Below are 24539 nucleotides of genomic sequence, written 5' to 3' on the forward strand. Positions count from 1 at the left end.
TAAGAATATACATGTATATATATTCTTAAATCATATATAATATTATTTTACAAATATATTATATATGTAAAAGGAGTTGTTTGTACCACAACTACAAGCCAGTAATAATTACCATAACAATTTTGAATAAGGAAATGATAAAAACCAAAATTTCTCAGAGATAGTTCTTACAATATGAGGGGAAAGAAGATTTGTCTATTTTTATTTTTTTATTTGAAATTATATTATTTTAGATTTTAAGCTTTCTAGTAATTTGGCCAACAGTGAGCCAGCAGAGGGGTAAGGGGCAAATAGTATTGAAGTTTATAGTCAGAAGAGTTGGTTTCAAATCCTGACTCAACCATTTACAAGCTCTGTGATCTTAAAAAGTCCCATAAACAAGATATTCCACGTCCAGCCTCCAGGAACTTTCCCTGGCTGTGCTCCATGCCTGGAATGCTCTGCCTCTTCATCTCTACTTCCTGGCTTCCTTCAAGACCCGACTAAAATCCTACATTCTGTAGGACATCTTTCCTGTAAAACTTAATTACACATAATTACTTGCATTAGATTGTGAGCTCCTCAAGAGCAGACCTGTCTTTTACTTACCCTCATATCTCTAGCAACTACAGAGCCTAGAAGGTGTTTAATAAATGATTACTGACTGATCGACTGATGAATACCATAAGGCTCAATTTCCTTATCTGAAAACCTGGATAGTAATAATACATGTAGTTGATTCTCACAGAATTCATAGGATCATAAATAAGATTTACAGGTGGAAGAGGCCTGAGAGGCAGCTTAGAATAACCTTCTCATTTTACACATGGGATAACTGAAGACCCGAGGGAGGTTAAGCAATTTTCTCAAGGTTACACAAGTAGTAACTGTCAGAGATGAGATATAACACAGGTTATATGATACCAGAGCAAATATTATTTTTAGGAATTGATGAGATAATTCATATGAAGGTGCTATGTAAATGCAAAGTGCTACATAATTATTTTGTGGACTTTTGATTTTCATCAGAAATTTCAATTCTTTTAAGATTTTCAAGGATCTCAATTCCTTCACGGAAATACCTCTTCCATCAACACAGAATGGAACCTCCTCTTTAACTTCACAGAAGGCTAGAGTTGCTGTCACAGAAAAAACCCATCACGTTGCAGTCAACCTGGTGAGAAAATTCCATAAAGAAGGTTATTCCTTGGATGGCAAATAATGGGGCCCATCCCATGAAACTTCTAGAGTTATAAGAACTGCCAGAGTTTGTGCTACATTGGCATGAATTTCAAGAGGCCAAAGTTACCTCCATGGTGACATAAGGCATCAGATCAGGGCTTCAGTGGAGGATTCTTTATAACAATTGCCCTTTTTCAAGAAGAAATTTTTTGTATTATTAGTGTGACTTTGGTTTGTACTGTTGCTGTTTAGAAAAGTCTGCTGATCCATAACCTTCTTTAATCAAATTGTGATTAGTTTGCTGAGAGCTCTCTTTCATTAACCAAGAAAATGAAATGTTTCAATCATTAACCCAATACTTATCCGATACTGTATGTGCCCTATTGCCACACTGGGACACTTTAAGGAACATCATCCAAAGTGGGCAGAATGTACTAGGTCAGGCTCAGATTGGACTGCTACCTCAGGCTCAAAATTAGAATGAAAGGAGGTACTTACGAAACATTTAACATTTATGAAACAAAAAGAGGTTTACTCAACCATAATGCAAAGACAGGTTGACTCAGCTAAGCATAGCTCCCCAGTGTTGGCCAAGCCTCAGGGAGGAGCTCCTGGCTCTTCATGCATTGACGTTTTTTTTTAAGTCAGTTGACCAGCAAAGTATGTTAGCATCTTAGGATATCAAGTCTCAAGGATAGTTCCAATGAAAGGAAAAACTAGACTAATCTATGTGAGATGTGTGTTTGTCCTTCGTTGCCAAAGAAGACCATGCCATCAGAGAAATGATGACATGATTTGCATTTGACTTTGTCTTGAATGAAGGAGGGCTGTGCAGGTCACCAGCCTCACTTCTCCTCCAGAACCATCTGAATACAGTGACCAGATATTCATCAGGATGACTAGAGACGACCCAGGATGAGGCAATTGGGTTAAGTGACTTGCACAAGGTTACACAGCTAGTGAGTGTCAAGTGAACTCAGGTCCTCCTGACTCCTGCACTGGTGCTCTATCCACTGCTACCAGTGGATAGCTACCCAACCTATGTGGGATAGATCCTTAGGAAAAGAAAGTCTGACCTACACAGTAAGGGCATCTGGCAGAGATTCCTCATACCCTTCAAGGCAGTGAACACTGGCCACTAAGGTACAAAGATAACAAATCATGCCATGGCCTTTTTAATTCTACTAATATCTTTTTCCAATTCTCTGTTTACTAGACCCTAGCTTATTATGTAATCATGCAACTCAACTCCCTCCTGTGCTTCTATAGATTGATCTCCTTTGGCAAAGATTTCCATTCTAAAACTCTAATGAAACATTCTCTCTCCTAGGTTAGGCTATAACACAAGGAGAACAAGGCTATAATACAAAGAAAAGAAATAAGAAATTCATAACCAGTCACCAAATAAAAGAGATTACAAATGCAAAATAGATAATTTTGCTTATATAAGAAAAGTCATGCAAACAAAATCAATGCAGCTAGAATGAGAAGAAAATTTGGAAATTTGGAAACAATCTTTCAATTAAAATTTTCTGTTCAAAGTCTGACATCTACAGACTCAAATCTAAATGAATAAGAGCCATTCAACAGTTTATAAGTTAACAAAGGACATGAACAGTTTCAAAAGAAAAAATTCAAACAATTCCTATCCATCTGAAAAATTGTTCAAAACCACAAATATTCATAGAAATGCAAATTAAAACAACTCTGAGGTATTACCTCACACCTCTACAGTCAGCAAAGATGAGAAAATTCCACATTAGAGAGGATGTGGGAAGACAGACGTTAATTTACTGCTGATGGAGCTGTGAATTAATCCAACCATTCTCTAAAACAATTGTGAATTATGAAAGAAAGTTAGTGTATCATTCATAGCCTTTAACCCAGAGATTCTAATACCAGAAGGAATAAGGTAGCACAACGTGTGGTGCTTAGAACCTGGGGTCAGGAAGACCTAAGTTCAAACTTGCCATCAGATACTACCTGTGTAACTCTGGGCAAGTCATTTAACTTCTGGCTCAGTTTCTTCGTGTATAAAATAGGGATAATAATAGCACCTGCCTCCTGCAGTTCTGAGGATAAAATGAGAGAATGTTTGTAAAGTTTGTCTGCAAACTTAAAGCACTGTACAAATTATCACAACCAGTGCAAAGAGGCTAACAACACCAAGAAAAGAAATATATATATACATATATATATATTATATACATATACATATATACACATGTACATATATATTTGTATCAGACTTCAATAATAACAAATAAAAAAGTTGGAAAAACAATATGTTCCCAAATTTGAGGAATGGCAAACAAATTCATTATATAAGTATAATATAATATTACGTCATAAGGAACAGTGGATATGAAGAATTCATAAAAACATGGACTGACATATGAACTGATGAAGATAAAGAGTAAAGAGGCAAATACACAAACATACATATACATATATAGAATATATATATACATGTTATATATACCAACATAAATAATAAGGGAAGGGAACAAGGATAAATGTTTATATAGAACCTATTATGTGCCAGGCATTGTGCTAAGTGCTTTTACAAATATTGTCTTACTTGATCCTCACAACAGCTCTGGGAGGTAGGTGCTATTATCCCCATTTTATAGTTGAGGAAACTAAAGCAAACAGATGTTAAGTGATCTGCCTAGTCACTTAACTTATGAATATCTGAGGCCAGAGTTGAACTCAGGACTTCAGGCCCAGCACTCTATCCACTGTTCCAACAAATGATAACATTGTTCGTTATTGTTATTCAATAGTATCTGACTTTTTGTGAGCCCATGAACCATAACACACCGGTGCTGTCCAGGTTCATTCTTGGCAAAGACATTGAAGTGGTTTGCCATTTCCTTCTTCGATGGATTAAGACAAACAGACGTTAAGTGATCTGTCCATGGTCATACAGCTAATAACTGTCTAAGGCTGGATTTGAACTCGGATCTTCCTGATTCTAGGCTCAACCCTCTCTCCACTGAGCTACCTAGCTGCCTCCAACACTGTTGGTACCAAATGAATAAATGTGAAACATGCAACTTTCTTTTTCTATTTATAATCAGCAAACTACAAAGGTAGACAAGGACTTCGACATCATCGTAGCTAGCCTTTATCTAATACATTAAGACTTACAAATCCCTTTTGCATATGACAATTTACTAATGCATCACTCATAATCATTCCATTAGGTGATTACTTAATTTATTTTTTTATACGGTGACTTGTTTGAGGAGGGAGTACTTGGTAGAGCATTTAGATGTTTACTCAAAAGCATCTATCATATCCAAACAAAACTCTACTGATTCTTTCTTTTTGGCAGCAATGAAAAGTTAAGTGATTTGACCAGACTCACACAACTAGTAAGTGTATGAAGTCATATCTGAACTCAGGTCTTCCTGACTCCAGGGCCAGTGCTCTATCCACTGTACTACCTAGCTACCCCTCTGCCAATTCTTTAAAAGGGGGCTGGGTGGCAAGGCCAGGATCTTTTGTCTCTGTGATTATCCAGTTATGCCTATCTTGAACCTTACCCTTGGATTATTAAACATCCCTGACACCAACCACCTCCCTGAACACATCCTACATGTTCTTGACTCTTTAGCCATTTAATTGCCTGACCCAATCCATATCTAACCAGCCCTTGACTAACATTACTCTCAGTCAAGTGACCTGCCCTAAGCATTGCCTTATTTGAACTATGCTATGCCTGAGATCTACCCAGTTATGGCCAGAATAGTGGTCAAGTCCCTCAGATAAATTCCTGAAAGAACAAGCTACTTATTGTATGCCCCCAAGGAGAAATAGAAGACAATGTTTAAGTTCATTTTTTTATAAGACTTTTCTATAACCTACGGTCAAATATTTTTCTTTCTTTGGAGGACAGGTTTACTGTCCTCAATCACAACTGTATCATTTATACAACTGCATTTAATTCTTTTTTAAAGATTTATTTCATTCTACATTTCGCTTCCAGTTCTGCCATTACACTGTGTGACCTTGAGCAAGTCACTACCTTTCAGTGAACATGAGTTTTCTTATTTATAAAATTAAGGATCTCTAATGTCCATTCCAATTATGAATTTCTATAGTTCCTTGGCTCAGAAATGTTATCAATGTCTGCTGCTTCTGCAGAATTCAGAAGTGAAACAGCTTTGGAAAAATGAAATATGGAATCATTGTACATTGACACAAAATTTCTCCTTTTTCAGAAGATTTTGGATGCCTCCCCAGGAGAAAGAGAAGGAAACAAAAAAAAATCTGTGTCTTTTAAAGTGAAGTTAGCAGGCTTCATTTTTTTAAAGGCTGATTAATAAGGCCAGCCCTCCTTGGTTAAAGAAATAGATGCAAACACTTTTGAAAAGGGAAAGGGTCAAAGTTGAAAATAGAATTAATGGGGGGGGATGGGATGGAGAGGGATATAGTTAGTCTTTCACAACATGACTATTATGAAAGTGTTTTGCATAACTATACATGTATAACCTATATTGAATTGCTTACCTTCTCATAGAGGGTAGGTGGGGAGGGAAGAAGGAAGAGGATTTGGGACTCAAAGTTTTAAACAAATATTTAAAATTATTTTTACATGCAACTGGGAAATAAGAAATATAGGAAATGGGGTATAGAAATCTATCTTGCCCTCCAAGAAAATGAGGGAGAGGGGGATAAGGGGAGAGATAAAAGGGAGGGCAGACTTGGGGGAAGGGGGTAATCAGAATGTAGGCCATCTGGGGTGGGGGACAGGAGAAAAATGGGGAGAAAATTTGGAACGCAAGATCTTGTGTGAATGAATGTTTAAAACTAAAAATAAATTAATTAATTTTTTTTTAAGAGAAAAAAGGAGAGACAATGAAAAGGTTCCCAAAGCCATCAGGGCATGAGGGCCCTTCCCTGCAAGCACTGTGCTCCTGCCTCACAGTGCTCCTTTTTCACTGCTCCCTCTCAGCTTGCCATCCACAATCTGCTCACCTCTCCCACGCTGCCCCCTCCCCCAGTCACACCTTCTCCTGAAATGATCTAGGACTCTATGCTCAGTAAACACAGCTGCCTAGGAAACAGATGCCTTGGTGAATAAAAGAAGCCTCCAGCTAGTAACTGGAAGAAAAAAAAATAACCAATAGCTTTTCACTGTTTTTCATCTTCCAGGAAAAAAAATTAATGGAATAAATAGTGTAAGGCATTAAGAGAGCCTCAGGCTCCTAAGATGATTGGGTTTTAAACCTAAGTTTAACATTCCATGTCAGAGGAGACATCTATTCTGTGCTGCTCTGCACTCTGAGGAGTATTCGGGGGAAATAATGGAATGGTTATAAAAGTTATGGATCTATTACCATTTCTGCCTCAACATGAAGGTGATGTAGAACATTCATCTGTTTTGGGCAAGGAGAAATTCTGACTTTATTATTATTATTAAAAAGCAAAAGAAATTGAAATGAGCTTTGCCTATGTTCCAAAAAGAAAAGAAGGAAAGGAAAAGAAGGAAGGAAGGAAGGAAGGAAAGAAGGAAGGAAGGAAGGAAGGAAGGAAGGAAGGAAGGAAGGAAGGAAGGAAGGAAGGAAGGAAGGAAGGAAGGAAGGAAAACTCCTGGTTTACTCCTTTCCTCTAAAACCAGTAGGAAACTCACAAAATTTTGGAGCTCTATTACCAGAATCCAGTGAGCATGTAACCATTTAGAACAGGACACTAAAGGCAAACGCTAAAGGTCAAGGCAGGAGCAGCTGAGGAAAGGTGGCTGCTGCTGTATCCAGAGCTCAGGATCCTGCTTTAAAGGCCCCAGGACCTGGCCCCAGCTGTGGAGTTCTCTCAGCAATCCATAGCAGGTTGCTGCACCCTCCGCCTCCCTGATCAGGAGACCTCCAATGTCTTAGTTATTAAGTCCCATCCACAGCAACAGCTGAGGCCTTGAGATGTCCCTTGGCCTGCCCCCAGGTTCCCATGAAATCCACATCAGCAAAGTCTAAGGCTACAGATGAGAGGACAGCCTGGGTAGACTGCAGTTCTGGGGCCTTTGAACACTGGCAATAGGGAAGGGTGGAGTTAGAAAGCACAGATCAGCCCTCCCCTGTCTGCACCTCTTACGTTACCCAAAGGACTAAGAAATTCAACTTGGCAGCTTTTTAAAGTTCCATGTAAAAATAAGAAAATTTGTGGGGAAAAACACTTTTCATGGGAAAGGGCTTGGGGAGAACCTAGCGCATAGCATAAAAATGGCAGATGATAAATGTGAAGCATGGGGGAAAGCACAGTTTCGGAAAGTCATGTAATATAGAGCATTTAAATAAACACAAATACTCTCAATATGGTCCCTTTTTTAAAAAAAAATAAAGTCTTTTTACATAGTTTCAGTTCTTCAATTTACAAATCCTTTACAAAGTAAAGGAGACATTTGATTTCCAAGAAATATAGAGGTTACAAAATGTAAATTTGTTATTAAAGTGACAGGATTCCTGGGTTCAATTTCAGGGTTTGCAAACGAGAAATTGTGCAACTTCAAGTTCACTAATCCCTGGGAAAGGACCACAGTGACCAACTAGCAACAGTCTTATTTGGAAGATAAGTAACTGAAATGTATTATTATCCTCACTCTGCAGATAAGGAAACAGAGGTTAAGTGACTTATCAAGGATCACATAGCCAGTTAATTGTTTCAGGTTAAATTTGAACTCAGATCTTTCTGACTCAAGGCCCGAACTCAATCAGCTTTGCCACCTATAATATAAAATAATATAATATAAAATGCAATACCTAACATCAAAAGAATTGAGTTCCATCTCCAAATGTTCTACTTTCCAGCTGTACAATGGTGGGCATTCCATTTAATCTATCTGAGTCTCAGTTTCATCACCTATAAAAGGGTGATAATAATACCCACAGTGTCCACATCACAGGGTTTGTAATGCTTAAGTGCTCTCTACAGGTAAGCTCCACCACCCCTCAGACTTCTACCCTCTTTGACGTATGCTTATGCTTTCTTACCACTACATCAACCTCCCCGCTTCTCATAACCTCCATATTCTCCAGGGTCATATCCTTGCTCATAACTATTCCCCTTCTATAATCAAGAATTGTGAGATTCCACTGTCTGACCACATTCTCGTACAATTTGTCCTTACAATGATTCCTAACACTTCCATCTCCCAGTGCAATCCCAGCCCATTATCCCTGGTCTGCCTTGTCTTTTCTCATTCAGAACTAGAACTCTCATTTTTAGTCTGTCACTTCAGAACCTAGCATAGAACCTGGAACACAGATGGAATTAAAAATGCTCCTTGGATGAATGAGTAAATTAGTTAGGATGCAGTGTGGTAGAGTGCAAAGAGCACCGACTCAGGAGTTAGAGGACCTAGGCTCAAAGCCCACCTCAGACACCACTTTCCAGTGTGACCTTTGGTGATCCACTTGACTGTGTTGGAGCTCAGTAGTCTCAACCTCAAGGTGAGAGGTGAACTAGAGAGCTTCTGAAGTCTCCTCCAGCTCTAACGAGATGAACCTGTGATACTGTGAATAAATGAGGAACATGCAGCCTGTTGATAATCAACATAGAAGAACCAAATTACATACATCTCCTTGGTACTTTATTACATGATGTGTCTGATGTTTATCGATCATTGACATTCCGAGAGTTTAAAAATACAAATAATCTCCTCAAATAATATCGTCAATTATTTATCAGTGTCTTTCTCTGAAGAAAAGTCTATTATCCAGACTATGATGTATAATTGGATGAGTTTACTGAGCTAGTAAATATATATACATATACATATATACACAGATATATATGTATATGTATATATATATACACAGATATATATGTATATATATATATACACATATATGTATATGTATATATATATACACAGATATATATGTATATGTATATATATATACACAGATATATATGTATATGTATATATATATATACACAGATATATATGTATATGTATATATATATACACAGATATATATGTGTGTATGTATATATATATATCTGTGACTGACACTAAACAAAAACAATAAGCTGAACTGAGAATTGATTAGAAAGAACAGAATAGAAGGGAGAAAGGGAAGGAGGGATGAAGGAAAGAGGGAGAGAAAGAAGAAATGGAGAAAGGAAGGGAAAGAGGGAGGGAGGGAAGGGAAGGAAGAAGGAAAGAAGGAAGAGCAAAGGGAAGAAGGAAGGTTTGTCATTATCATTATTATTATTACATGAAAATACTTCCACTGAATCCATCAACAGGTGTGCGCTGCCAAATACTACAATCCCAACGTAGAGAATCCAGAGGTTAAAACCTAGGCTTTATTATGCTTAAGGTTCAAAGCTCAGAGAAATAACTCTGAACCTGGATTAGGATTCTAACAAAAGTTATATAGATCTTAATTACATCAAAGAAACAAAAAAAATTGGTCATACAGCAACTTTGTATATCCTCTTAGGCCATAAAAATCAAAACAGGCTTCAACAGAATCATGGCCTCACATATCCTACACAGAAATGGATTTGCCAAACAGACTCTATAGGTAAACCAAGTCAAATTACAGATTAAACTTCACTTAGAGGGTCTACAATAAGCCGATTAAGAAGAGAGATTTACATGTCACAAAGATAATCACAGTGTCAGAGCCAGTTGGAATCCTTCTATAAATAATGCAAGTCAAATTGGTTTATCTCAGGAATGTTTGAGATCTTCAGTAAATTTTTAATATCCCAGGGGACAAGTTTCAGCCACCTCAGTAACCTAACAAAGAGAAATAGCCCTGAACCCCAAATAATAAGGATTAATAAAAAGAAAATCAAAATTTTCATATAATATTATTACTATGGAATAAATCTATTGGAAACGGAGAATCTTGTGATAAAACATAAAATTGTGGATAAAATCCTCCTTCAAGAACTCATATCTGATTAATTACTTGGAGAAAACCATATATCCTACCGTCAATGAATAGTTTGAAAAGTAACATTCATGGGTCCAGGATTTTATGCTTTCAACTTTATTTTTGCTTGCCAGTTGTTCTTATAAGTATGTCCTGTCATTGAATATGTACTGTTTCTTTCAGTCAATAAACAATAAATAAGTTTTTGTGTAAAATGTGAGTATATAAGAAATCAATACAAGTTAATTTGGAGAGAAAGTACTCAAAGTTAGCAGAATCAAGAAAGACTTTTCCCCGCCTACTAATAGGTCTCAATACCTTTTGTTAATTTCTATTGAGGCACTGTGTCAGAGGGTGATGCCCTCTGGCTCTTAAAAGTGCATAAATACTCTGACTTGAGGTCTTTCTTTGGGGCTTACTCATTGGAAGTTTTTGTTTGGCCAGATGAGACTCTGGGCAGCTGCTAAGGAGCCCTCCCCAGCTTTGAAAACCCAGATGGCTGGTGCTTCTCTCTCTGGTAACTACGAATGTATGTAGTGGTCAGACAGGTGGATCTGTCTGTTGATCTGTGATGTATGTATTGCTTATGGTCAGCCAGTTGGAAGCCCTGTCTGTTAATCTTTATTTCCCCTGTTTGTATTTTCTCTGAAGTTCAGGGTGCTAACTTTTTCCCCTGAGCTACGTGAATGATATATGTGCTTGATTAAAGTACACTGTTGATCCCTCAAAAGTTTCTTTCCTTTTAGAAAAGGAGATCTAAAAACCTGTACAGTAGGCCCTACTATGTAGGCCAGGTCCTTGCTGTTACAAATGCCCTAAGATCAGATGAAGAAAAAAGTATTGCCATCTGGAAGTGTATACTTTTTATGTATCACTTATGAAAATAAGTTATATTTAGAGAATGGCATTAGAATAATGCCAAAAAGTGGACTTCAACTATCCTTATAGCCTTAACTAGTTGTTACAACTAAATATACCAACATGCATTTATTAAGAACCTACTGTGTGCCAGGCACTGTGCTAAGAATTGGAAATAAATACAGGATATTAGACACACACTATTGCTGATGTATTAAAACCAATTAAATGAGATTCGTCATATGACACATATGGTACCAACCCCACAGTTATAAAGGCCTAAAAGGAAATAGACACAGTACAAACCTGAGGCACAGGACTTCCTACATTATGATGCAAAATTAATCTGGTTCTTAAGGAGTCATTCTTTGTCTTATATAGATGTTTTTTTATATCAAATGAACAAAACTTTCTTCTTGTTTCCAAAGAATAGGCCCAGTGAAAGATTCCCAGGATGGTGCCTTCCAGGATGGAAAATTATACCAGGTGACCTGGGGCAAGTACTTTTAAACGCAGACCTAGGACATCAAAACTCCATGCAAACAGAACCCTGCCACCTTCATAAACTGAACCAAACCACACCAGGGTCTCTAAATACTTCTTTCTTAGTTATTCAGACCTACAGGAGATTCAGCTCCCTTTAGATTGTCCTTAACACCAAAGACTGAAGATGCATGTGGTTAAAGATCAGTTTTTGGATTGTCCTTTTCACACTTCATGTTAATGATTTAAACTGGGTCTGAGTGAAGTCTCTTTCTTTGCATACTTTACCCCCTGGGGGGAGGGAGGGAGCAAAGGAGGGAGAGAGAGAAAAGGAGAGACAAGAAATTTAAAACAACAATCTATTTTTTTCTGTCTAAAAAAAACATTGAGCCAAGAAAGAAGATAGCAGGATAAAAAGGAAATAAATCTGAACTCAAATTCAGAGAGATGGGATTAAATCCTGGCTCTGCCACTTCCTGTGTAGGTGACCTTGGGGTAAATCACATCACCTTTCTTCATCTATAAAAAAAGCAGTTAGAATGATGATCTCTAAGGACCCTTCCAGCTCAGATTCTTTGGGGAGCATTATGTTAAAGAATGTGACAACATGGCTTAGAATCATTTTCCAGAAACAAAAGAGGGAGCAAAATGCAATTGCATCTGAATGATTAAGCTCCTCATTAAAGGTTGGGGAAGGTCAGATGGCTAAGTCCAGTTCTAATGATAAATTGAAGCAGATGGTACTGGGGCAAATAAACCATGAGTAGGCATTCCTCAAGAACACAAAGGGAAACACAGGTGATAATCAAGTGAGGAAAAGTCAAAGAAGAAAGAAATAGATCCAAGGAAGGGAAAATGTCATTGTGTCAAAATGGGAGAGAGTCTGAATATCAAAGATTAAGGTGTTGTGTAAAGGATAAAATTAGAAAAGAGATGCTAAAGTCATTACGTACAAGGACATTTTCTCAAGGAAGGCACTATGATCCCTTTGGGAATGGTGGAAGGAAAACTGGACTAAGTGTCAGAAGACTTGGGTCCAAATCTCACCTGAAGACTTTTTGGACTGTGGCCAACTGCTTAGTCTTTGTGAACTTCCTTTTCCCCAACTACAACATGGTGGTAATAATTGCTTTGTCCAAGTAACAGGATTACTGTGAGGATCATATAAAATAATGAGTGTGGAAGTGCTTTACAAACTATAAAGTACTATTAAAAATAAGTCATTATTGGTACCCACTTGAAAAATAAAACACCAAAGAAATATAACTAAAATTTACAATGGAACCTTTCCATTTTCATAGTGGCAGTTTTCCAGTGCTAAGATAGGATGAACTTAATATAAGCAAAAATAACAGATTAATATGATAATGCTTGACTGGCTAATAAGTAGATGAGGAAGTAAACTAAGCAAGGAGAATCCCAACAGCACCCTCACTTCTTAAGCACTCATGGTGATGTTATTCAAAACCTTGCCTAATCAAACCTTGGTTAGCTCTGCTATGAGTAGAGTTTGATAGGGGATGTGATACAGTCAAATATCCTTGGTTCCATTCTGTCAGCGACCTACTTAGACTATTGCTCTGCTAAGACTCATACCTACTGCTTGCTGGATGCTTTTTAAAAGGAATTTTTTGCCATCGTGATGTTAATCTCTATCACTACATGATGACTCACTCAATCAACTGATTAACTAGACTGTGGCCAATTTGACAACAGCTTCAAAGGTTGTCATCTCTGAAAGTAAGGAGGTTGTCAAATGTCACCCATTATGAGAAACAAGAAGGTTGAAAATAAGCATGCGTATTTTTAGCACATAGAAATTCCATTTATATAGTCTCTTACAAGCAGTATGCTTTTAATGCAAGTCTGTGTCATATATCAATATAATCAGGGTAGTGACAATAAGATTTCTTAAAATAATAGGTAGTCGTCCTTACCTTTAAGGCTCATTGCTGAAAGGACAAAGCAATAAAATAGGCACTTGGTATTTTCCATTTTCTCTTTTCCTTTTTACATAGTATATTTGCACATTTGAGATTTTAAGGCTGTACAGATCTGTAGATAAATATCATTTCTCTTAAGAGTCAAAGTTCCTTCCACATTTGAGTCGCACTGGCAGCTCGGAAAACAAAGAAATGAAGCATTAAAAGACTAAGCAGCCTCTTTCTGGAACCATATTAAAGAAAGAAACTGCCTTTGTACTCTCTGTATGTCTACCTTCAGTAGGCTAGCAGATTTCCATTCTGTCTCTTTTGTACTATCCAGATAGTTGAGTCTACCTATAGTCCCATGAGTTGTCTCACCTTTTTTTTAGTAAAGTTGATTAGAAAACTGTGATACTAATGAGTCCAGAGTTTGATCCTTGACTAGGCAATTTACCATTGCTTTATTCTGTGGCCACTTACTATATCTTAAACTCCAAACAATCATCTCTCAAACACATTCCACCAGACACAAAAGCAATTATGAAAGAAGACCTGTATGAACTAGAACGAAACCCTACTGGAAAAAAAAACCCACAAAGTTTAGCCTGACGCCCATGTCATCATTTCCAATGGGCAACTTCTTCCTCTTGCCACTGTTGGAAGCAAAGTACTCTGTAAATTTAAATATGTCAAATAAATGGGAACTATTTTTCTTCTAAGGAATACTGTTTGATTTAGCCACAGTTGCTAATGCTCTCTTCACTGCCTAGAAATAATTTTATATCTGTTTTGTGTATATTTTGTTTTCATGTATCCATTCACATATCTATCAGTGTATCCATTGTTTCCACCCTGTCAAACATAAGCTACCTGAAGGCAGGTGCTGTTCTCTTTTTCTCTTTGTATCCTGCACATAGACAGTGTTTAATGGATGCTTACTTGCGCATAGAGGTTGTTTAGTAAATGCTTGTCACAAGAAACTAAATTAGAGATAAGACCGCCATGGTCTTCCCACACCTGTTCCCCTTTTTATCTAAAAATCATCATGTGAATGCTATTTCCCCATCCTTTTATAGTCCATGATCAACTTCACATTATTCAACAAGCCATATGCAAACGTAACACAGCTAACAGTGTTCACCAATACTTTTTAAAAATGTAAGTCATGGGAGTTTGGAATGCTCTGGAGTTTCTATCCCACTGAAGTCATATCTACTTGCAGCCGCAGTTACCATATAATTTCAAACTGATCCATTTTTGCTTAAGTTACACAGATAAGTGAAAGGAGGAATAAACTTTTGTTTGAATTATCTAAATACTTGTCTACTTTTCTGCATGTGTTTATGAACTAAATGGAGAATAGAGGCAATTAACTGAATAAAAGGCCAGAAGACTTTTCAGTCTCAAGTAATTTGACATTTCAAGCAAAAGTCTCCTTGATACAACAGCCAAAGGTTTCATTTAGTTAAGGGCTAGGACAAAAGCCATAGACCCCAATAAGAGGTGACTCAGCTCCAAAGTCATGAAAACTAATAACACTACTGATTGCTTAAAAGAAAGTGTGAGAATTCTTCTTTTGTGCTCTCTACAACTTTTGGTTGGTGGGGAAAATGGCAGAATCACAGAATCTTACAAGTAGAATTGGAAGGTCCTAGAGGAACCATGTAGTCTAACTCGTATCTTCTACTAAACTTCCCCTTCAGCTTTTCTTTGAAGATCTCCACTAAGAGGGAACTCACTGCCTCCTGAGACATACCATTTGGATATCTCTGATTGTTAGGAAGCTTTTCCTTAGGGCCAAAGATGCCTCTCTTTTCATTTTCTACCCATTACTCCTAATAGACAACAAATCTAATCTCCCTTCCATAGAAGGGGCTTTTGAATACTAAAAAAAGCAAAATTTGAATCAATTGACAAATATGTATCAATACCACTGTAAGGTAGGCTGGGGGCTAGAAATTCAATAGATGAAACAATTTCTTCTGGCAAGGAGTTTAAGTTCTAAAGATTAGTTACGGGTAGTCTAGGACCAGAGACAACCAGAGCATGGAGGATAAATAAAGGAGAAAATGATGACAATACAGAATCATTTCTAGGGCTAAGAGATAAGGGGAAGTTTGAGATTGGTTCAAAATGTACTACAGTAACATTAATGCAGATTGGGTAAGGAAAGTTGCCCCTGGATTATGGGGGGGGGGGCGGTCTATAAGCAGGGACTTTAAAGAGAGGGATGCAGGGATTATATAGGGATGTCTGCACTATCACAGGGGTGAGATTGTGGGAGGAAGTGTAAGTCCTATGTAACCTCTGAGAGCCCATGCATTTGTGAGCATATGGCATTCCCTGTTCCTGTAATCAAGCCAGGACACATAGGAGAATAAAGCTCCTTTTGAATGCATCCTTGAAAATCTTGAATTCTATGTTATCCTGAAGCTACAATCCTGTGTATAGCAGAAGGAGGCTTTGACTGGAACACAGGGTTCAACAGCTAGCAGACTTTGTTCTGAAGTGTCTGAAAACTGCTTCTATTTTGTCATAGCATAATTAAATACAACATCAGCGTCCCAGTAGGGCAGCAGTCTGTTATGCTGACTGCTTCCCTCTAACCTCTAGATTGAAAATTTCAAGACCTAAGTTTTTTCCCCAGATCAGCCACAAACTAGCTGTCTGACTTCAGGTAAGCCACTTAACCTCTCTGGGTTAAAGTACTTTTGTTGCTCAGTCATGTCCAACTCTTTGTGACACCATTTGGGGTTTTCTTGGCTAAGATACTACAATGGTTTACCAATTCCTTCTCCATCTCATTTTACAGATGAGAAACTGAGACAAACAGGATTAAATATCTTGCCAAGGGTCACACAGCTAGTAAGTTTCTGAGGCTGGAGTTGAACTTGATTTGAACTTTCAGACATTTCAGACATTTCTTCAATGTTTCCATGATATTTTGTATGCAATCAGCACTACGTCTTGTCCATAACAGGATATAGTAAACATTTGTTGGATTAAATTGACCAGGACTGAATCTCAAGTACCTTGGACTAAACCAAAATCTCCTTGTTCAACTTTTCCCTATTCTGTGAGTCATAAAGGGAAAGGCAAGATTAATTTTATTTCTTCATTTCAACAAGGAATTTTTAAGGATAGTACTGCCCTTGACTAAAGTGGGGAAACATGGAGGAGTGATGAAGGGGGAAAGAAGGGATTATTACATAATGAGTTCACATAATGAATTCTGGACATGTTGAGTTTGAGTTGCCCATTGGAAATCAAGGTGGAAATACCCAGCAGACATTTGCTGCATCTTCTTCTAGGTCATATACACTAACTGTGAGTATTGTCCAAGAGTCTATCCTGGGTCCTTTTCTGTTCTCTCTCTACCCTTGGAAATCTTATTGGCTCCCACGGTTCAATTATCCTCTCTCTACAGATTTTTCTCAAATCCATTTAACCTTTCTCCATACCTTGAGTCTTATATCAGTTCCCTATTGGGCATTCCAAACTCAACATGTGCAAAAGAGAATTCATTATCTTTCTCCTCAAACTCTCATTTTTTCTCAACTTCACTAATTATTATTGAGGGTACAACCATCTTCGTAGTCATCCAGGCTCACAACCTCAGTATCACCCTTGATTCCTCACTTGCACTCACCCCACTTATCCAATTGGTTGGCAACCTTAACATCTATGATATATTTCCCCTTCTCTCCTTATACGCACCTATGGCACCCTGAGGGCAGACTCTCATCTCCTCTCTTGTTAGACCCTGCAGATGACCTCCTCTCCTCAAGTCTCTCCCCACTCCAGCCCACCCTCTATTCAATGTTAAAGTGATCTTCCTAAAATGCAGATATGAAAATCTCACACACATACACACACACACACAGACACACACACACCACAGAGTAAACTCCAGTGGATTCCTATTACTTCTAGGATCAGGTATAAAATTCTCAGTTTGTCTTTTAAAGGCCTTTAGAACCTGGCTCTCTCCTATCTGTTCCTTCTTCTTACATACCCCCTTCCTTGTACCTTTCCATCCAGTGACATCGGCCTTCTTACAAGTTTTTGTGCAAATATTCCACCTCTTATCCCTTTACACTAACTGTCTCTCATGCCTAGCATGCTTCTTTCTCACCTCTGCCTCCTGGCTTCCATGGATTCCTTCAAAACTTACCTCAAATTCCATCTTCTGCAAAAGGCCCTTCCCAGTCTGCTCTCCCCCTACACCCCTTCCCTTTACCTTCCATTTACATGGTTTATATTTTATATGTACATAGTCGTGAGAATGTGACCTCTTTGAGGGGAAGTACTGTATTTTTGCTTTTTTTTTGTATCCCAAGTGCCTGGCCCATAGCAAGGACTTAACAAAAACTTCTTACCTGATTGACATACTGACTAAACACCTGGAACCCTGGAGAAACATTAGGACCAGCTATGTAGATTTCAGAATCATCTGCATAGAAATAATTGAACTCATGGGAGCTACCGAGATTGTGAAAATACAGGGAATACCGAGAAGAAAAAAAGAGAATCTAGGACAGAGTCTTAGGGGACACCCACAGTTAGAGGGCATTCTTTGGATGATGAACAGCAAAGGACACTGAAGAGTGGTCCGACGTGGGAAGAACCATATTTCCATGTTCAAATCAGAAATGATAAACAAAATGAAGGAATACTTCACGGGGAACTAATACTTTGATTGTTTCTAGCATTCCTACAATCAAGTCAATATCAGATAGCAAGAATTAAGGACCCACATGTGTATTGTACTCTCCTACAATATAGCCAATAGCAGACAACAAGTTATCAGTATATATTGTGTCTGTCTGGGAGCTATATAAAATAAATCAAGAATATGCTTTCTATGTTCCTCCCTCCCACAAGATTGCATGTAAGGAAGCCTGGTTTTCTTTTTTTAATTCATCTTTTCCCTCGTAGACCATATTTTACAGATAGGGACAGAAGATCAATATTCATCATGACACCTCTGTGAACTGGCACTCGTCAGACCCTTTGGCAAGTGGTTTTCTAATTAAAGTACCTCATAGATTTTAATTTGAGCCTTCTGAAAAGGCTATTTACTGTAAATTGCCCTCCATGCTCTGAAATTGAGACCATAGTAAATGTTAATCAGTTCATAGAAGAAATTCATAGATCATTAGAACTAGAAGTACAATTAAACATCACCTAGTCTAATACTCTTGTTTTAAAGAGGTGCAAAACAAGACCCAGACAAATTAAAGTACTTGAGCTAGGTCACACAGGAAGGCGCAGAATCAAGACTCAGAATTCTTGTCTCCTAACAGTGTTTTTTCTGTGATACTATGCTGTTTTTCAATCATCTAAATGTTGACTAGGTTCTAGGCTCTCTACAAAGAATTCAGGTTAATATAATCTTTGCTCAGTGGGTTCATGATTTAAATAATTCATAATTATATTGCAGTTATGAGTCTTACCCCAAGGAGTCAAGAAAATTGTACTAAGAAAATTGTGAAAAGAAAACTCATTAAAAAATAATGAACAGATGAAAATGTGAACATTTCTGAAGACCACAAGCAGGATGTCCTCAGTGTTCATCTTGTCCTTGGCAAATCGACAATTCTCTGTCCCCCTGTTTTTCTGTTCATTGCAAGTCAGTGTGGATTTGGCTTGTTTACTTCCTTGATCTATTTGTTGATATTCACACAGCTTCGGGATAGATGAAGCTCCTTTCTTGTTTTCTTTCTAAATGTTGAGACAGTGACCAAGCAAAATTTTTGTAAAATCATATTAAACAGTGGCTATTTGTCTATACAGAAGTTCAAACGAAATTCTGTAAGCAAAAGGTAATTCAAGAAGAGTTTGGTACTAGTTGCAGTTTTACTCCTTATACTAAAGTGCCTTAGACAACCCACTTCATCTCTCTGAGAAGAAAGTTCTTCCTCTGTGACATAGGAGGAAGAATAATTACTCTCTCCACCTCCTAGGATGGTAGAGAAAATTGTAGGATCACAGATTTAGAGCCTTAAGGGGATCTCCTCAAGTGAAATAATGAATGGAAAAAAATATTTTGCAAATTGAAAAGGACTGTGGAAATGTAAAGCATTATGATTACATCACTTCAGAGAGGATGGAATTGTTGTCAAGAGAAACAAATCCTTTCTATGCTTCCAATTCCAATTGTCTCTGGCAATAGGGCACTGACAACCTAGGAAAAGCTCTTAGCTAGGAAATTTTCAGCTGCCCTGAACCGGCTTTTGCTGAGTTTCTGTTGAAATATCACAATTGGGAGTGTTTTTTAGAAAGAGAGTTTTGTTTTTTGAGTTTTTTGCCCCTAATGCCTCCACAGCATACTCCATCTCCCTAGAATTAAAATTACCTTCAACGGTACTCCTTCAGCCCATGGTGTGCCCTGCCTCACCAGTTGCAAACCAGCCTTATGTTTTCTTGATTAGATCTAATGGGATTGTATTTGTTTTTTCCTCCTTCCTTTAATATTAATTTACAATGAAGGCTCTGGAAACAAGGTTGGTACTGTACTGGGCCTTAATCCAATTAGGGAATTTGGTGCTTGGCTTAAAATCAAATCTTTTTTTTCTTTTTCTCAACCCCACTGATTTCACAGCATCCAGCAAATGCCTCCCAGCGAGGCTGGTGGCAGCAAGCAATATATTAGAAACACATTATATTCTGCAGTCTATAGAAGACTACTTCTCTGACTCCCTGGCTAAGTAATAAACAGATGTTCTTATGCAAACCTAGTTTCCCTTTCTGTTTTTTTTTTTAATCACTATCTGAATTGGGATCAGAAAAACGATTTAAACCATGTCTCTGTACCACTGCATTGCCTTTTTGCAGGCACCTTTTGTTTTCAATTCCACAGCAATCAGCTTTTAAGAAACACATTTCTAAAGCTGGGGTATTAAGTATTAACCTCATTTGTGCCATGGACTTCTTCATGAGTCCCCTATAACCTATGAACACCTCAAAATGAATGTTAAATATAATAATAAAATAAAATACATAGGATTTACAAAAGAAACCAATACATTGAAATAGTTACCAAAATTTAAAAAAAGTATTCACAGACCCCAGATTAAGACCTGTCAGATAACCACAGCAGTTTCTAGTGATTGAAACTGTTATATAAACAATACAATTTAACTATTAAAATGCTTGAAAAATGTTTGTGTTACATATTTCATTACATTGGCAAATGGAAAAAAGATTGTCATTTTTGTTGTTGTGTTCATCCTTCATTTTGGAAGAAGACCACACCATCAGAGAAATGATGACATGACTTGCACTGGACTTTGTTTTAAAGGAGGCAGGGCTGTGCAAGGTCACCAGACTCACTTTCTCCTCTTGAGCCATCTGGATCCAGTGACCAGATATTCATCAAGATGACTGGAGATGGTCCAGGATGCAACAGGCTTTACCTTTTAGGCTAAGGCCTTTTCAGGTACTCACTTAGAGGGAGGTAATGCTCATTCAGTGAATAGGCGTCTTTAAGAAGTAGTCAGGGAATGGCCTCTTTAATGAGCAAAAGACAAAAATAACTAAATCAAGCTGAAAGGGAAAGAGAAACAGTTACAAGACCTGGACTGTCATCCTTTCTCTTCCACTAATGAGTTGTATGACTTCATGTAAGTCATTTTAGCTCTCCTGGCCCCATTTTAGTCATCTGTAAAATGACATCCTGAAGATGTTGGTACAGGCTAGGTTGTCCATCAGTTACCCAGTTCTTTTTATATCATAATTTAAAACATGTACATTTATTAAAAATAGGATTATAAAGTATCCTTCACCAAGCCCCTGCTATCTAGAAGGGAATGCAGAAGGAAGGATAGTAGGAGGACTGAATTTATGATCAGAAAATTCGAGTTGGAGATTTGGCTTGCTTCACACAAGCTATATGACCTTTGATAAGTCATATTTCTCTGGCTTTCAGAATCCTGATCTGTACAATCTGTACCTCCTGATGACTTCTCAAATGCCTTTTGGTTTTAGCAATCTATGCAGCTATGATTCAGGAGTGGGCTTAACTTCTTCCTTCAGATGTTTGCTTTAATATTAGAAAGCTATTTCAATTCCTATGAGGTCACAGGAAGTAAATCAACCAGAAAGGCCAAAGGAAATATGCAGAAGTTTGAGACTGTGGGTCACAGGACACTGTGCCCCAGGGACTACAAGCTCTGATTCCCAAATATAAATGGAATATGGTAATGCTCCAGGGAGTAGTAGGGCCCTTTACCCCAATCCACCCCCAGGATTTGGAGAAGAATAGGGTTTTCTTACTGACAATGGCCAAGCCATGGGATGTCCACCATGGTAATGCTGGCAAAAAAAAAAAATTGCATGGTATACCTCCCACGATCCCAACTCACCTCTCTTCATTTCATAATACTTTGGACTACCCTGCCCACTTTTGGTTCAGGGAATCCCAGATAAAGTCTATTTCCACTAAACCTTCTTATCTGCTCTGTTAAGCCCATAAAACAGGGCAAAGAACACAGGGGCAACACAAGCAGCAGTGGAAGGATTCTTTTTCAGATATGAATTGAACTAGAAAATCTCTGAAGTTTCTTCGAGTTCTGAGATTGTAAAGAGAAAAGGCTACCATGAGGCACGGGTTGGTGGGTGGTGTGGAAGGAGGGGATAGCAAGGATTCATGCATATAGTCCTAACTGGAAATAAATAGAAATGATTTTCAATAGTATGTGTCCCCCTCTCCCCATTCCTGCTGACACTTAACAGCTATAACTATGAGGACATGGAGCTATTCTTGGAATCCTGCATGGAAGAAGTCCCCAGTTCTGGTTCCCTCCAATACTGCAAAACAGTAGGGAAAGGGGATCCAGCAGAGGGAAGTGATAGTATCAGCAGCTTGAAGACTGAGAGGTCCCTGGGCTGGGCTTCTTCCTCCCAGAACACTAACATGGGGGAAAGAAGCAGGAATGTTTACTCCCTCAATAATTCTTCTGACCTTGTGATCTGTCACCATTGCCATACCAAACACACATCTGCAAGGAGGCGTTTGTTATATTACCCAATCACATGTCATGCCTCTCTAATCTATCTCTCTTTCTTCTCTGTCCTGAGGGTGGTGATCGTGCCCCTACCCCTTGCATCAACAATCCGTAACCTCATGTCATAGAGATTTTCCTGAAGCCCTCTGACTCTCAGGGCACTAGGGTTAATCCTTCAAGGAGGGGAGAGAACATTTGGAAGCACTGTTCCAGGAACCCTCAGACAAGCTGGGGGACAGAAAGAACTGGAGTAGTATTGGAGAGTCGCACTGGGAGCCTCAGCCCTGTGCTAAATACATGGGAAACAGGGGGCCCCAGTTATAGAGGAGCCATCACCAATGCCTTTTTTTTAATAAATGCATTTGGCTTTCAGTGAGAGAAAACTGAGAAACGAGCTAATCAAGATGCAAATACAAAGTTAATGAGGCTGATTTTGTTATGGCTTATGGAATCAATTTCATTTCTTATAGTCACAGATGGTATTAAGGAAAACCATCAACATGGACATGTATGTAGAAATTAGCAAAGAAAAAGAAAAATTCTAAGAACTTGGTTTGTCTGTACAAAGGTTATGGTAATCACAGCCTTTCTTAATTAATTCAATTGAATAGGCATTTATCAAACAACAACTTCATACTAATTACTGGCAATGAAAAGACCAATTTTTTTTAAAAGTCTCTAACCTCAACAAGATTATTACCGACCTACTCTTTGCACTTAATTATGATGGGGCACAAAATCAGCCATATATATTATAAAAACTATTACAATGCCTTGCCCACAGTTGGAGCAAACTAAATGTTGACTCAGTTATCAAATTGACTCTAAGTGCTGTTTGATTATATCATTAAACTCGATCCAGGACATTCTCTCTCCCACCTCTGAACCTTCTTTCAGATTGTTTGCCATGCCTGGAATGCACTCACTCCCTTCTGTCCACCTTGTACAATCAATCTCTATTTTCCTTCTATACTCAATTTCCGTCACCTTCTCTTGGAAGACCCTGTCGATCCCCAGTTGTTATGGCCATCTCCCTGGGGATGACTTTCTACCAATTTTGCATATGTCATGTATTTACTCTTCCATGTACACATCATTTCCCCTCAATAATCTCCCGAAAGTCATGGACTAGTTATTTTTTGCCTTTATATCCCAAGTGCCTAGTACAGTGCCTGACATGTAGTAAGTGCTTAATAAAATGCTTGTTGAATGAGGTAATGAACAAATGAATGCCAGGTCTTCAGAGCGTGTTGTCTGTATTGCATAGTGACATAATCATATACTCAAAATACTAAAGAGAAAATAGAGAAAACAATGCTAACTAGGAAAAGTGAGTGTATGTCTATATGGTAAAAGGAAATAAAACTTACCAGACCCACACTGGCTGAGTAGAAGTCTTAATGACTGCTATAGATGGCTATCCAATCAATAAAACTGCAGCATTCCATAATGACCATAGAAGAAAAACAGTTGCCATTTTAGCTGTGATGGCACATTTTATAGACTGTGTACCCAGACACTGTCTCTAGGGCAAAGGTAGAGTGAGTCTGAGGAGAACAAAATACTCCAGGAAAGTGAACCACCAATTTGACACACAGTCATTAACCCATACATTGGTTAATCAGTTGGAAAGTTTCCCATCCACCACTGATTTTAGCATAACACCAGATACTGATGAGATAGGTGGCATACTCCAGACATTCAGTTATGGGTCTCATTTTCCTGGCCAGCACAAAGCTAATTTACCTAGTTATCTATGAGACAGATTCATTTGCAACTTGGGACCCATCATGCTATCTTTTCTCCAAAAGTTAAATTATAAAAACCTGAATTGAAAGCACTCAACCAAGTGACCAACTGGGGAAAATCTAGATACAAATGAGTTTTTGTTCATATAACAACTACAACCATGATAGTTCCTATTGATTAAGCACAGATAGGTACAGCAAATACAAAGACAAAACTGTCCCTGTCTTCAAAGAGCTTCCATTCTACTGTAAATCAGTGAGGAGGATCCTAATGGGAAATACAGGATTCCCAGTATGCTCAGCTGGCCCCAGCAGACAGAGTTATAATTCATGTTCAATGACCTGTTAAAGTGGTGAATCATAGGGAAACAACTATCTGTCCAAGTAGATTGCTTACAGCTCTGACAAGCTACGTACGTCTGAGTCTATGGAGAAGCCCAAAGAAGGGAAAGAGAAAGCAATGAC

At 38.1% G+C, this 24539-nt stretch overlaps 1 protein-coding gene across 3 annotated transcripts in view; it reads right to left on the bottom strand.

The window, feature by feature from the left end:
- Window positions 1-24539, bottom strand: part of SV2B (synaptic vesicle glycoprotein 2B) — a 174610-nt gene that overhangs the window by 81351 nt on the left and 68720 nt on the right. The window lies entirely within an intron of this gene.

The sequence above is a fragment of the Notamacropus eugenii genome, chromosome 1 (genome assembly GCF_028372415.1).
Source record: "Notamacropus eugenii isolate mMacEug1 chromosome 1, mMacEug1.pri_v2, whole genome shotgun sequence".
NCBI classification, from domain to species: Eukaryota; Metazoa; Chordata; class Mammalia; order Diprotodontia; family Macropodidae; genus Notamacropus; species Notamacropus eugenii.